The sequence below is a fragment of the Anser brachyrhynchus genome, assembly GCF_964034855.1.
Source record: "Anser brachyrhynchus genome assembly, chromosome: W".
Taxonomy (NCBI): domain Eukaryota; kingdom Metazoa; phylum Chordata; class Aves; order Anseriformes; family Anatidae; genus Anser; species Anser brachyrhynchus.
This window is the reverse complement of record NC_137704.1, coordinates 27,419,978-27,435,523: the sequence shown is the minus strand read 5'-3', so window position 1 is coordinate 27,435,523 and position 15,546 is coordinate 27,419,978. Positions and strand designations below refer to the sequence as shown.

Genomic DNA, 15,546 nt, shown 5'->3' with positions numbered 1-15,546 from the left:
CCCTCCCCACTTGCGCCTCTGCAAGCAGCCCCCGCCACCCAGAGCAGTCCCCCCAGCCCGGGGAGCAAAGACAGCAGCGAGCTGCCCCCCCACACGGCAGGGCTGGCCCCGCACTCCGAGGGGTCGTCAGCATCCAGCGGCCGGTGAACATGGGGCCACCCCCCCCTCCACACCCACCCCGCTACGGAACCTGCACCCACACACAGACAGCGACAGCCACTTCCCCCGATGGCAACCACCAAAGGGGGCACGGGCCGGAAAGCAAACTTTATTAAACTGCTGTGCAGGACTCCCGGGAGGGGGGCTGCGGTGGGGCTCCCTGCCCGGTCGTTCTTCCCTTCCCCTGGCGGGCAAGGCAAAGAGCGGCGTCCGTCTGTCCGTCCGTCCGTCCCTGCGTGGGGAGCGGATGCTGGAAGTGGGCTTCTCACTGTCGCTGCTTTGGGCAGTTGCGGAGTAATTGCCTTAAGTAACAAGGCAAATTAAACTCATATTCACCTTTTAAAGAAAGCGTACAGCATCGAAGAAGCTTTCAGGGTGGAGGGCAGCTGCGCTACCTAAGCGTTCCCTAGGCCTCCAACTTTACGTGCTATCGCACTAGGGGAACTTGGTGTGCTGACTCTAAGGAAGTCAGGAAAACACTGCACTCTAGGGAACTTTTGCTCATTCTAGTATCATCATAATACCAAAACACACCTCCATCCCAAAAGCTCCGTGTCTCCAAGGTGCGACCACCCCTCGCTGAGGGCATGCTCTGAGTTTCTCAGACCCCTCTACCTTTAAACGAAAGCAAGAAAACTTTACACCAAACATAACCAAGGTATGCCTGACTAGAGTCACTCAAGCCCCACCTAAAGGAGAGAAAATAAATGTAAACTGTCTTAAGTGAAAGGGGGTGTTAGGGAAGACACCATCACCAAGGATACCTTTCTGACTTCCAGGATCAGTCAACGGGCTGAGCCTCTCTTCCCCCCGCACTGGGATGCCGTGGGGTAATATTTGAACGCTTGGTTGTACCAGGTGTCTCCTTGGAAACTTAGAAATCTCTAGAGCCTTTGTGCCTTTTAATGCGTTAACAGCCAGGACGAGTACCTGTGTATTTCATGCGTGCTCGCTTGCTTTCGCGGACAGTGAATTTATCGCCGGCGATCCAAAGAACCTGTGTCCTTGTTGCTGTAATAAATTGCTGTTCATTGCATTGTTCCTAGCTGTGACAGTTCTCATTGAACGCGACTAGAGCGAGGGCGTGCTACGTTATTGGTGAATCCGTGACCGTGATAGTTCAGTAACCTGAATCCGACCAGACCTGTAACAGTTAGTCAGCTACGCCCCTTAGCGTGACAGTATTTCATAGGGAAAAACATTAAGCCTAAGATTTCCCATGCCTAAGGCCCTGGGGGTCAGGCAGAGAAGGAACCCGAGACTCTTAGCCATGCGACTCCTGAGAATCGCAGCTTACAGTTAGTCACTCACCATCTTCTGGTCTCACAGGATGAGGCAGAGGTATAATAAATTCCTTCTCCATCTCTCTGGAAAGAGTTTTTCTCCTATCTATGACAAAGGAAAAAAAAAGTTGTGATCATGGGAGTCAGTACACAAAGCCACACTCTGTGAATTCACTACTACAGTTAAGATCATTTTTAGTCAAAAAACACCTCGGCAGCAATGTTACCACTGCAAACATAGCGCGGCAAGAAAAATTCCACTCAAGGTAAAGTAAAGGGCAAGTTAAAAGGACGAATGACGTGACCAAAGGCAACTGCAACAACCATCTACCAGATGGTTCCACAGCCCTCGTCCACAGCCCTCAGATTTCACGGTTGTCTTTCCTGACAAATGAATCCTGGAAGAACAGAAAAGATACACAAGGTGTCCTTTGTGGAGCCTTTGGGGAGACTACTGAAAGGAAAACCAAACCAAAAAACTAGGAACAGCAAGCGTCGTGTACGTTGGTTCTGTTAACAGAGTAACGCTAACGTACTAGAAATTTCTACGTTCTTTGCCCTCTACCTTGAAAAAGTCACCCAATTCTGTCAGTGTTCACCATCGCCTTTTTTTTTTTTTTAATTTTCATGTGGACATCCGAGGAAAACATTTCGAGTCCCTGTCATCAAGGGAGAGGAGGAGAAAAAAAAAATGAGAGGGATGACGGGGGAAGAAGCGCAGCCATTCCTTGCCTCGGTAACGCGAGCAAAAAGCTCAGGCGCTCGGCAACAATGTGCTTTGAAAGACAAAACACAGAAGAAACTGCATGTTATTTTATCTCAGCTGTAGAGTCACGTGTATTTTTACCTGCTCATTTATTCATCTGCCAGTTTATTGTGCTACAGACGCTACAGAATGTAGAGACTGCGAGGTTACTACAACCTTTTGTAACCGATTCAATCTTCGGTAGGAATAGCTATCTAAAAGAGCCAACAAAATCCCCTTTGTCGACAGCCATCTGAACTTTTATCGTCTAACAACAGTCCTACAAACATCCCCCGGGATGCTCAACTTCAGAAACTTTCCATTCAACTTGAGGCAGAACAAGCCCTTACCCTAGACACCTTCACCTGGCTCTCCACTGCTAGCAGAGTAGCACTCCGATACTGCCCAGCACGTGCTGCAGCCTACTCGCTTACACGTATTTACTGCAGCCTGGTTCGATACGCTCACAGAGAGACCCATGAAAAATCCACCCTTTCTTTCAGGAAAGTAAATACATACATACATACATACAAGATGGTAAGGAAGAAAAGCTGAACGCACGGGATGCCGTCCTTTACCGAGGGGCAGATCCAACATCAGCACAAGGAGCTTTGGGGCACGTGAGCGATCATCTACACCAGCCATCAGGACAAGCCAAACGCATGCACACGAGCCTCGATTTAAAGCAAACAAACAAACAAAAAACCAACACGTTAAGTTCCTTTATAGCTTATGGAAGTACCAACCTACAGCTTAGATGCAGTTGGATTGCATCAGCTTAGGGACTGCCTCCTTCAAAATGCGCAGAGGGGTGGCAAAACCAGTCTTGAAAACCTGTTGCCTAACAGGAGACTGTTGCCTGCTCCTCCATAGGTTACGTTCTTCCAAGCACCGTCCTGTTCCTGGATTTTACCAGCCACAACGGGATGGTCCCACTGGCATGAGTCGGGGACGCTTCGCACAGGGTTTATTTGACGCTGAAGTAAGTCTTCTGCGGGTATAAGTAACGCAGCACGAGATGGAAAGTAAACTAAGGTACCGTCTGCGGCACAACGCTTGTGCGATATCGGACCTGAGGGGACCAGTCAAAGCCTGCAATAATCGCTGAATGGGTGGGTAAGTAGGGAGCCCTACGGGAAACAGAGCTCGTGTTCTGCGAAGCTCTTTCCCCATCAAGAAGAGGACCTTTTCTATTCAGCGTCTTTACCGAACTTTAGGCTACTTCCTACTCACTTTGGCAAGTTAGCCTCCGTAGAAGCCAAGAGATTTTAAATTGCCAAGCACCATTTATAGTTCCTGTCCTCCGACAACAGGCAATTTCAATCAGGGCGCTAGTTAATAGGAAAGTCTGGCTCTGTTTCACACAAATCAAGTACCTAAACCACAGACAGGAGTCTGCAGAAAGAATGCTTTAAAAGGTGAATTTAAAGAGAGGGATGATACTCACTTTTCCAACATTTCTGCAATGACTGTGGCAAAAAAGGCTGAACCAGGGACATCTCTATCATCCCCTCTAGGATTTAGCAACTCCATACAGTCATGGGTCAAATACCACAGCTTCAACGCAAGACAGACAGGGACCTCAAAGGTCACGCTTCCGTCTGCGTACCGAGTTCCGCTGGAAAGACCCCCACCCGCTCAATTCCCAAGCAACTTTGCCACGGCCAGCGCTTACCTGGAGTTTTGCTTTCTCTCGCTGCTCAGTACGGGCCCAAGGCCTCTTTTGTTGCACACAGTTAAAGCAAAACTCTCGGGACATAACCAATAGACAGACAGACAGGCAGAAATTGCCTCTCACGTCTGTCTTGACCGACCACAACCACCGTTCTGGAAAGCCCTGCAAGCACCGGTTTATTTCTAGGACAACTCTGAAAGCTGAGGCGGGACAAAGGTTAGCCTCTCGTACCATAGACTGAGCAACAAAGAGACAGAACTCGACAAGCCAATTCGTTCTAGGTCTAAGAAGCTACTACAGCTTGGCAGGCACTACATGGCTTTCCTTTGTGCTTCCCCGCACCGAGCAGTTCGCGCTTCTGCAAATTCGATTAAGCCTTTGAGCCTGGGCTGCAGGAAGTTTACGAGCACGCCTCGGTTTCACCCAAAGATTCCTGCGACTTACCTGGACAGTCGGCCTGCTCTTTCTCCTGGGAAACCTGCGACTACAGCACGCCAGCTGCAGCTTTCCTCCCTTCAGCTGCCGCGCCACCTTCGCTCGGCGACAAACCCCGCGGGGGTCCCAGCGGCGGGGAGCTGCTTCTGCCCTGGTGAGCCGCAGGGAAAGGAGAGAGCCGGCCGTCAGCACGCGGGGGGAGGAAAACCTCCGAGGCGCAGCCCGACGATCGAGCGCAGCGAGGACCCGCGCCCGGCCGCCGCAGCCCCCACCCCTCCCGGCCCGACGCTCCGGGGAAGCGCCCCCGAAGGCTCTCGCTCGCCTCACCGCCGGCAGCCGCGCTCGCAGCCAGCGGCAACCTGCGCCTCCCGGCGCGCACGGCCCGGCCCCGGCCCCGGCCCCGGCTCGCGGAAAGACCGGCCGCGCACCACAGAACTACAGCTCCCAGCATGCCGCGGGACGGAGCAGTCCATCCGACCCAGAGGGGAGTCGGCCAAGCGCACACAACCGCCCCCCCCCCCCCCGCCGCCCTCTCCGCGCCCGCCCTCCCCCCCCCGCGCCGCTCCGCCCCCCTCTCCCTCAGCCCCCCGAAGCCCCGCGCAGTGCAGACCCCGCCGCACGCCCGGTCCGCTCCGCTCCGGCGCGGCGCCGCCCCCGCCCCGCACAAGGGCCGTTTCCGCAGAAGCCGCGGACCGCGTGGCGCCCCAACCGCCCGCCGCCTCGCCCCCTCCCGGCCCGGCCCGAGGCGGCACCGACCACCAACCTCGTTGCGGCACCGCGCCTCGGCGGCGCGGCCCGAGCCGAGCCCGGCCCGAGCCGACAGCTTCCGCCCATAGTGCCGGCAAGCCCTGCACGGCACCTCCGCCCTGGGTTCCTCCGAGCCAATCACGGAGCGTTTCCGCCCTGAGTTAAGGCTAGCCGTGACGCCACTTCCGCCCTGGGTTCCCAGCCAATCATGGAATGCTCCTGCCCTCAATGACGGCTCGCTCGGACACCACATCCGCCCTCACGGTCCAGCCAATCACGGAGCCGTTTTGGCCCTCGGTGAGGGCACGCCCTGACGTCACTTACGCCCTCGGTTCCCTCCCACGTAACGGCTCTCAAAGCAGTTTGTTCCTTTTAAACAATAACAGAGCGCGGCTGTACTTCAGAACGATTGGATTTCTTGAACTCTATAGGAAGCAGTCCGTGAAATATGATCTCGGACCCTCGCCTTTTAAGCAGTAGAGGCAAACATGCTATTTGTATATGCTCCTTAGAAGCTAAACTGTCAGTCTGCAATTGTTTTACCTTTACTGCAACTCAGGACCGCACTCAGAGCGCTGACTCAATGCCGTGTGTGCTGTCTCCAGCTAGCTGTCAGGCACACACTGCTCCACGGAGAAGTCAAATTTCCTCTGAAATTGCTTACCCAAACCAGTATGAGACGCAATAGGAAACTACGGAGGAAGCAACCTCTCCTCTGCACTCAGAGTCCGTCCTGCCGTCAGCTACAGCATGGGACAGAAACCGTATTATTCAGATGCGGAGGTATCAAAGATGATCCTCTGAAGTCGCATCGGAGAACTTGAGGCTGGGGGCTGGCAGGAAGAAAAGTAACTAACAAGACAAGCCATCCTAAGTCTGTAAAAAAAAATAGAAAAAAAGGAAAAAATAGAAAAAGGTTGGGGGGTGGGGGTGGGAAGCCAGTAAGAATCAGCCTGATAAAAGGTTTACAAATGAGATGAAGAAGAAGAGGAGAAGGGGAGAGATTGTCTATGCAAGGCAAGAGACCCAAGAGGCAAAGGCTAAAGTCTAGGAAGGCAGACTAGAATGTGACGAGGAAACATACTGGCTTTCTATGAAGAACAGAGCTAGCAGCAAGGAAGTAATAATGGCAGACGAGGGAGACTAGTGCCCTTTCCTTTCACGTGAACATACTCCCTTCACTAGAGCATACTCCCCTTCAGTATGAAACGAGCACCAACGCTCACAAAATTCAGTTATAAAATAGGAAGCTGCCCTTTGGCAGTCTCTTTCTAAGTGCCCATACCCATCACTTGCTCCTCAAACACTTGCTCATATGTTAGAGAAATGCTCAATCCGTCTTGCTAAAAATACTAGCAGTGAGAGCCTAGACTCATCGCTCCACAAGCGAGTGAAAGCAATCATTCTGCCTCAGTGCAAACATGCAGTATCAGTATGGGACAGACCACTCACAGCCTAGAGCTTCTACTTTCTGTGCTAATTTTTTTTAGCATATATTCCTAACAGTTGCGATTTGTTATTAACAATCTATATTAAACATTTGATGTTTAATGGTAGCCTGCAACTCAGCTGCGTTTGGCATGGACAGGAAAGTGCTCAGTGGTAGGAACCTCATAAATTGCAAGTTAAGCAGGAAACCTACGTTATAAGACACGTGCAGAAACCGCAGCACCTGAATGTAAGCTAACTCCTTCTCTACGCTGGGTATCAAAAACCAACCCTGAATAACTCTCGACATTGCAGAAGCAAGTCCCAAGAATGTGCCTGTAGAAAAAAAAAATTGGGATGGCAACAGAATTCATTTCAGAAGAGTCTTTTGAGGCAAGACTTCTTGCAGCCTTCCAATAACTCACCAACAGAAATACGCTTTTGTTATCAAAGATCTCTCTGCATTACAGTTTGTGACGTGCCAGTTTCACACATTTTCTAACCCAAGACCAGCTTCTCGATGCACCACTCGAACACAAAAGAACGGATTTAGTCTATGCTGCCTGAACTGTACTTTCCTCGGTCAGAAGGTAATATGGTTCGTTCTGGAAAGCATCATTTTTAAGTAACAACCTTCCCCACAGGGGCCAAACATTACGTTAACCAGCCCAGGAGATACTCATGCTATTTCATACATGACGATAACAGGGAAGATACTTGCTATATTCAATTTCTAAAGCGAGCCTCCTTTGGCAAAAGAAAACGCTATTTATTTATTTATTTATTTAGATTTTTATTTTTTTTAAACAATGCTGTGGGTTGCTGTTTTCAAAGGCCTCTCTGTCTTCTCTGATGAAGACATCTCTCATGTAATTATGGAAGCTGCAGCTGTTTCCATTGACAAGCTCTCAAAGTCCTGGGCTCACTAACCTGTGACAGCCATAATATCCAATTGCAGGTGACGGAATACTCTAGTTCTGCTCATTTCCTTTGAGGCCCAGAAAAGCTCATGACAACAGGAGTACCATGAAAGGACCCATAATATTACCTTTATTTTCAGCTTCTTCTAAGTCCTTCTCGTTTGCCAAGAGAATTTCTTCTCTCTGATCAGGTAATAAGTCAGCAAGACAATAATCAATCTCTGCTCTCTGAAAGAGAAAAGTTTCTGAACTGCATTCTTATATGAAGTCCGTGGTGTTTGACATCTGGCTCACTTCAGCTCATTTCTGCTGACACATCTTCTCACTGTCTTGACTCCCTGAATGCTTGGAGCCAGCTGATTTTTTCCAGGACCCATTTGTGTTATAAACCTGTATTTTAAGACTTGCCACGTGTTCCCAACCTTAAAGAGTGAGCACATACCGTTCTCTCACCTGCTCAGGCTGCAGAGCTGCCAGGGTTCTGCCACCAGCTCGAGACCTTTCACCCTGCTGCTCTGCTGGAGGGCCTGCCAAAACAAACAAACAAAACACAACCACAAGACATGCAGACAAAGGTTACAACCCATGTGGGAGGAAACGAACGCTAACCTTTCATCTTCCAACTCCTTACTCAAAGCAGGAAAACAGGTACGGTCCTAATAGACATATCAAAGAAATTCACTGTATGCCAGAACAGGAAAATCTGTATCAGATACCAAAATGCTGCCACGGTCCCCGAGCATAGCCCTTTTCAAGGCATCACGGAGATTCAGCAAGATCATCCAGGTCATAGGGGACAAACAAGCTTGTATCAAAGCTGCATACAGCTTGTATCAAAAAGACTTGACAAAGAGCAAAAGAATACAAGGACGGCTAAATCTCAGGGCGTAGGAGAAAACTGAAAACAGGGAGGCATCCTTTGAAAAAGTTTAATTAGACAACTAACGAAAAGAGAAAAGATTGCAAAACAACATGGGAATGTACAAACAGTACTGGAAGCCAAAAGCGGCCTGAGTAACAGCTTGCAGAATAGCTGCTCTCTCCACGCCTCTCCCTGTGCACACTGAAGGGTTTCTACAGAAGAAAGGTTTTCTTCTTGGCATGGATATCAAAGAACCTGTCTCAAACTGAAATGATACAGAACAAGTTTTGAAACAGAAGCAGAAGTAACAAGTCAAAAGGCTCACGCAGCATTTCACTAAGGAGTTCTCAAGTAGCTCATGGATAAGCTACATTTTCATTTTTAACTCTCTTGAAATTGTCTGTAGGACAGATGACTTGAAATGTGACTAATAGGCCCGGACTTCTATTTCAGAAGCGTCCTACAGAAATTGCCAGAGCAGGAATTCCCACGTTAAGGAAAATAACAGGAGTTAAGAAAAGAACTAGCGGACACTTGATTAATAAGACTTAATTAAGGAGTGTTAAAACAGCTTTTTAAAGCGAGGTCATACTTTATAAAGTAGAGTGTACTTTCGTGTTCTTTGAAAAAAAGTGACACACGCGAGGAGATAAGAGTTCATTTTAAAAAGCTACCTGAATATTTAAAGTGTGTTTTGGAAGACAGAAGACAAAAGAAAGAATGGGAGTAACCACGTTCCATGGTAGAGGAAGGGTTGCAGTAAAATTTCACCTTTACTTTTGCTGTTCACCATATTTGTAATTGTCTGAGAAATGGGGTTAAGATGAAAAGCTTTATAGCTGATACAAATTTATTGCAGTAGGACAAAGTGAAAAGCGCTGATATCGCACTTTTTCCCAGAAAGGAACTTTTCAGAAAAGGAGCTAAGTTTCCTGGTGGACACCAACTTGAACACGAAACAGCAATGTGCCTTTGCTGCAAAAGCAGCTGAGGGTATCCTGGGTGGCATTAGGCAAAGTATTGCCAGCAGGTCAAGAAAGGCGATCCTCCCCCTCTGCTCAGGAACGGTGAGGCCGCACCTGGAGTGCTGGGCCTGGGCCTCCCAGTACAAGAGAGACCTGGACACACTGCAAAGAGTCCAACGGAGGGCCACGAGGATGGTAAGGGACTGAAGCACCTTTCCTATGAGGACAGGCTGGGAGAGCTGGGACCGTTCGGCCTGGAGAAGAGGAGGCTTGGAGGGGATCTCATCGATGTCTGTAAATACACGAAGGGAGGGTGGAAAGAAGACAAAGCCAGACTTTCCTAACTGGTACCCAAGGAACAAAAAAGGAGGCAACAGACACAGGCCGAAACACAGGATGTTCCCCTTCTGTGGTTTCCTGAACATCAGTAAATACTTTTTTGCTGTGAGGGTGACTGAGCACTAGCATAGGCTGCCCAGGGAGGTCGTGGAGTCACAGTCTTTGTGAGGTTTCAAAACCTGTTTGGACGTGGTCCTGGAAAACCAGATCTGGGTGGCTCTGCTTGAGCAGGGGTGTTGGACCAGGTGACCTCTGGAGGTCCTTCCAACCTCAACCAGCCTGTGATTCCTTTGCAGCCGCTATGCAACCAAATAGCAAGTACAATTCAAAGCAGATAAACGTGAAGCAATGCAGAGGCAAAAGGAGAAATCAGGCCTTGGTACTGCACATTCTATATGCACATATATATAGTATATATATACACCATATATATAGGTACATCCTATATGCACGCTTTCACCCTGAAATCTTCAATAATAGATGATAACCTCTAAGACTAAAAGCAATACAAGTTCTACCTAGTTCTTTGAATGCAAGTCTGATGCAGCAAGTCACCAGCTGGAAGGAACCCGAGCAGAGGATTCAAGATGTTCTATTCCAACATTAAAAATTACCTTTCAAAAGCCGTTTGTCAAGCAGAGCGTAGTTTCCCATTTGTTGAACAGGCAGGCCTAGCCAAATTTCGACCCTAAACTTTCAGGAAATCTCTACAGCTCCCAATGTACATGTTACTTCCGTACTCACCTGCAGGTTTTACCTCTGAAAAAAAAGTTCCAACTTTCTTCCCTTCCACAACATCTGTGATGACACGACCCGAGATCTTTGGGTGGGTTCCACTTGCAATCACTGCAGAGGTGCCTCCTTGGAGGGCCCGCAGAGCTGCTTTCACCTGCAATGAAGGATAGAGCCAGTTCCCGAAAATGCACTTGTTATTTGAATCCCCATGCTCAACACAAATTCTTGCTCCACTTTGATCACTTACGTCGGAAAAGACCCTTCAGACCATCAAGTCCAACCATCGACCGAATGCTACCACTAAACCATATCCCTAAGTGCTATGTCCACATGTCTCTTAAATATTTTTAAGGATGGGGACTCTACCACTTCCTCGGGCAGCCTGTTCTAACGTCTAACCACCCCTTCCATGAAGAAATGCTTCCTGATAGCCAACCTAAACCTCCCCTGGCACAACTTGAGGCCATTCCCTCACACCCTATCACTTGTCACTTGACAAAAAAGACCGACACCTTGCTACAACCTCCTTTCAGTAGCTGTAGAGATCAATGTGGCCTCCCCACTGCCTTCTTCTCTCCAGACTTAAATCCCAGCTCCCTTAGCTGTTCCTCACGTCGTTTTCTAGTTCCTTCCCCAGCTTTGCTGCTCTTCTCCGAGTGTATTCCCAGAAACTCAGTACCTTTATTGCAGTGAGATGTACTGGGTCTGGCTGGGATGGAGTTAACTTTCCCTGCAGCAGCCCATACAGTGCTGTGCTCTGTGCTTGTAGCTAGAACAGCACCAGTATCGCACAAGCGTCGTGTCTGCTGCTGAGCAATACCAGCACAGCATCAGGACTCCCTCTAACACCTCCCAGAGCCAGCAAGCTGGGGGCGGGCAAAAGGCGAGGAAGGAACATCACCAGGGCAGCTGACCTAAACCAACCAAAGGGATACTCCATACCCTATGATGTCACACTCAGCAATAAAAGGTGGAAAAAAGAAAAAGAAGGGAGGGGTGGGCGCTCATTGTGAAAACGTCTGTGTGTTGAGGCCCTGCTTCAACGAGGTGGTCAAGCATTGCTCATTTGTGGGAAGTAGAGAGTAATTTCTTTCCCCTGCACTTCCACACAGCCTTTGCCTGTCGTTTTTATTTTTTTCCCTTTAGACAGACTAATTAATTATTAATAATTTTTCCTTAATAATTATTTTTTTCCTTTAGTTAAATTATCCTTATCTCAACCCGTGAGTTGTTTCTTTCCTTCTCTTCTTCCCCCTCCTCTTCCGAGGAGGGGGAGCGAGAGAGCGGTTGTGGTGGAGTTCAGCTGTCTAGCAAGGTAAAACCATCACACGAGGGGACCAACACCAAGCACAGTGCTCAAGGTGCGGTCTCACCAGTGCCAAGCACAGACGGACCATCACTTCCGTTGTACTGCCGGCCATGCTATTTCTGATACAAGCCAGGATGTTATTGGCCATCTTGGCCTCCTGGGCATACTGCCGGCTCCTGTTCAACAAACTGTTGACCAGCACAACACCCCCAAGTCCTTTTCTGCCAGGCAACTTTCTAGAACGCTGCTTGTGACCAGCTGACAACTGGATTGAACTCCAAAGACCTTCTGAGCCGACATACAACCACCAGTGCTGCTGAAGAGAGTTGTTCCTCCCTAGGGGTAGGGCTTGGCATTTCCCTCTACTGAACTTCAAAAGGTTCCTGCCTGCCCCTATCTGCAGCCTGTCAAGGTTCCTCTGAATGGCAACACAATTATCTGCTCTATCGGCCACTCCTCTCAATCTTGTATTATCAAGTCCCCTTTCCACATCTCCCTTTCCCTCTCAGTAAGAGAATAAGTGTTCTACATTTCTACCTTGGCTTCCATGCCTCCCATTCCCACCTGGGATTTGGTTCCAAATGTCACAGATTGTTGGTCTCCTGGGTAGGATATGTCAGTGAGCTTTGCATCGTCGGGTCCTGGAGGGCTGTCAAAGAGTCCTGAAATTAATAATAAAAAACTGTTAATGTTACATATCTTCTGTTCTAAAGCTCACCAGGGAAAAAGAACTAAAGCCTTTGAGGCTAAAAACCTGTATTCCACTTTACAGGATTCAAAACTTCCACTGAACCTTCCTTTTGTGGAACCGAAAGGATGAAACACTAACATGCAGGCTCAAGATGTGTAACTTCACCGGAATTGTAGCTAGTGTGAGGAAACAGAATATCCACATGCTGAATAGTATCACGTACGCTGGGAAGTACCCACACTTCAGTGAGGTTAGAGAGAAAACCGGAAAGAAGTTTCCAGCTTTTATATGGTTCAGAATCAGGGCTTACACACAAGAGTGCACAACTGAACAAAGGACAGTCCTCCTCACCTAAAATCTCAGATGATATTCCCGAATGCTGTGTTGTACACTGATAAACCGGGCAACTTAGAAATATGTATAAAGGCTGACTATTGAGTTCTGCAAAGAAAGGACACAAGACTATAGACACACACTTATTCATTTTAAATAAATGTTGTACCTTTATTTAACTATGTCCTGAGTTGAGTGATACTTCTGTTTACCTAACATGTAAACCCTAAACTCTACCGCCAAACTTCCCAGAAGTTCTATGCGAACAAACATGTCACAGATTAAAACGCACAAGTGAAGAGTACCTGAACTCTTCCTTTACAGCTTGGGAAGGAAAGGACACTTCTTTCCATAAAGAAGATACCACAGCAAATGAATAAGCTGTGAGGAAATGGGAGTGGTGTTTTCGTTTGTTTTTTTATTTGTATTTCTTATAAGTTGTTTGGACTATCATTTTTGTTATTTTTTTTTTTTTTCCTGAGGCAGTCATTTCAACTAGAATCAACCACGAAATCCATCTGAAACAGCTGGAAGAAACTGTGGTTATGAAAAGCCAACCTCCTTCCTTCTCGGGGCCCACAATATGGACCAAAGTCCAGAAGCCACCGAAGGAAACACGTCTGGAGATGATAAAAAGAGTACGTGATTTTGTTGATGTCCTGGTGTGAAACTGTACCTACCACCTTCCTCTTTCTAGAAAAGTACCTTCAGCATCAACAGGTGACAGACTTCATGGCAGCACAGCTCACAAGACTAGACCACTATCAGCCACACGTCTGGGAGACAGAAAAGCTAGCAAGCTCCAGGTATCTGGAAAGCAATATCCAGGACATGTAAAGTACCCATAAATCACTGAAAGACAGAATCCACTGCCAGAAGAAGCAAACGATTGCAGAATAGCGTTCGGCTTATATGCAGGGACAGACTATGTATTTAGAATCCAGGAGCGTTACTCATGACTATATACAATTCTGAGGAGCTAGCAGAAGTACCATAGCGTCCACACAGGGCGTGCCTTCCAATCCTTTTACCGGCTTTGTTGCCCTCCTCTATACGCTTTCAGGGATCTTAACGTTCTTTTTATATTGTAGAGCCCAGAATCGCACACAATATTGAAGGAGAGGCTTCGCCAACGCTAAATACAGTGGGAGAATCACCTCTTTTGACCAGCTGGCTATGCTGTGTTTAATATATCCCAAAATGCTAGACGATACCCGTGCTTCTGAATCCTTTAGCTATCTTCCCAGGGCCCTGAAATTTATTTTGATTGAACACAGGCTTCTTGCTGCAACTTTGTTGGTACCCACGTGAAAGAGCAGGAGTAGGGAATAATCTGAAGGTTGAACTAAGCTCGTACGCTCGCTAGCAATGTCCCTGATCCAAGCCCCAGGCAGGTAGAAAAGCTCTCAGTAAAGATGGTCTGGTCTGCAGATGGGAGCCTCTGTTCCCTTCAGAAGGCAGTCACCTGTGACTATAACCTGGCACTATTTCTTCACAACGCTGGCCTTGATCTCTTGATCACTCTACAATTCCACGAAAGGAATTGCCTCCCAAGTCGTTCTTGACTGACCACAACTAGCGTTCTGGAAAGCCCTGCAAGCACTTGTTCATTATTTCTAGGATAATTCTTAAAGCTGAAGCGGGACAAAGTTTTGTCCACAAAGGCCTTCGGGGAGACTTCTGAAAGGAAAACCAGGCCAAACCAAAAAACTAGGAACAGCAAGCGGCGTGTACGTCGGTTTTGCTAACAGAGTAACACTAACGTACTAGAAATTTCCACGTTCTTTGCCCTCTACCTTGAAAGTGTCACCCAATTCTGTCAGTGTTCACCATCAGCTTTTTTTTTTTTAAAAAAATTTTCACATGGACATCTGAGAAAAACATTTCGAGTCCCTGTCATCAAGGGAGAAGAGGAGAGGAAAAAAAAGAAAAAAGAGAGGGGTGGGGAAGAAGCACAGCCATTCCTTTCCTCAGTAATGTGAGCAAAAAGCTCAGGCGCTCGGCAACAACAGAATCATAGAATATCCTGAGTTGAAAGGGACCACCGAGGATCATCGTTAAGGATCACCGAGTCAAACAACGCGCTTTGAAAGACAAAACGCAGAAGAACCTGCACGTTATTTAATCTCAGCTGTAGAGTCACGTGTATTTGTACCCGCTCATTCCTTCACCTGCCAGTTTATTGTGCTACAGACGCTACAGAATACACAAACTGCAAGGTTACTACTACCTTTCGTAACCGATGCGACCTTTGGTAGGGCTAGCCGTCTGAGAGAGCCACCAAAATCCCCTTCACGCCTGGATTTCACCCGGAGGTCGCTGCGACTTACCCGGACAGCTGGGACAGACGGGCTGCTCTTTCTCCTGGGAAACCTGCGACTGCAGCACGCCAGCTGCAGCTTTCCTCCCTTCAGCTGCCGCGCCACCTTCGCTCGGCGACAAACCCCGCGGGGGTCCCAGCGGCGGGGAGCTGCTTCTGCCCTGGTGAGCCGCAGGGAAAGGAGAGAGCCGGCCGTCAGCACGCGGGGGGAGGAAAACCTCCGAGGCGCAGCCCGACGATCGAGCGCAGCGAGGACCCGCGCCCGGCCGCCGCAGCCCCCACCCCTCCCGGCCCGACGCTCCGGGGAAGCGCCCCCGAAGGCTCTCGCTCGCCTCACCGCCGGCAGCCGCGCTCGCAGCCAGCGGCAACCTGCGCCTCCCGGCGCGCACGGCCCGGCCCCGGCCCCGGCCCCGGCCCCGGCTCGGGGAAAGACCGGCCGCGCGCCACAGAACTACAGCTCCCAGCATGCCGCGGGACGGAGCAGTCCATCCGCCCCAGAGGGGAGTCGGCCAAGCGCACGCAGCCGCCCCCCCCCGCGCCGCTTCGCCCCCCTCTCCCCCAGCCCTCCGAAGCCCCGCGCAGTGCAGACCCCGCCGCACG

At 49.1% G+C, this 15,546-nt stretch overlaps 1 long non-coding RNA gene across 12 annotated transcripts; it reads right to left on the bottom strand.

Moving 5' to 3' along the window:
- Window positions 1-209: 209 nt before the first annotated feature.
- On the bottom strand, window positions 210-15,510 carry LOC308184697. 12 transcript variants are annotated; one of them, XR_013942858.1, is made up of 11 exons: window positions 15,284-15,508; window positions 14,957-15,107; window positions 12,167-12,264; window positions 10,303-10,447; window positions 5,709-7,919; window positions 4,307-4,448; window positions 2,711-2,861; window positions 1,471-1,548; window positions 924-1,170; window positions 694-774; window positions 210-495 (listed from the first exon to the last, which is right to left on the bottom strand). It is a non-coding gene; the product is annotated as an uncharacterized lncRNA (long non-coding RNA). The 12 variants fall into 12 exon arrangements; XR_013942859.1 differs by having other exon boundaries at window positions 2,715-2,861; XR_013942860.1 differs by having other exon boundaries at window positions 2,719-2,861; window positions 15,284-15,506.
- Between the last annotated feature and the right edge of the window lie 36 nt (window positions 15,511-15,546).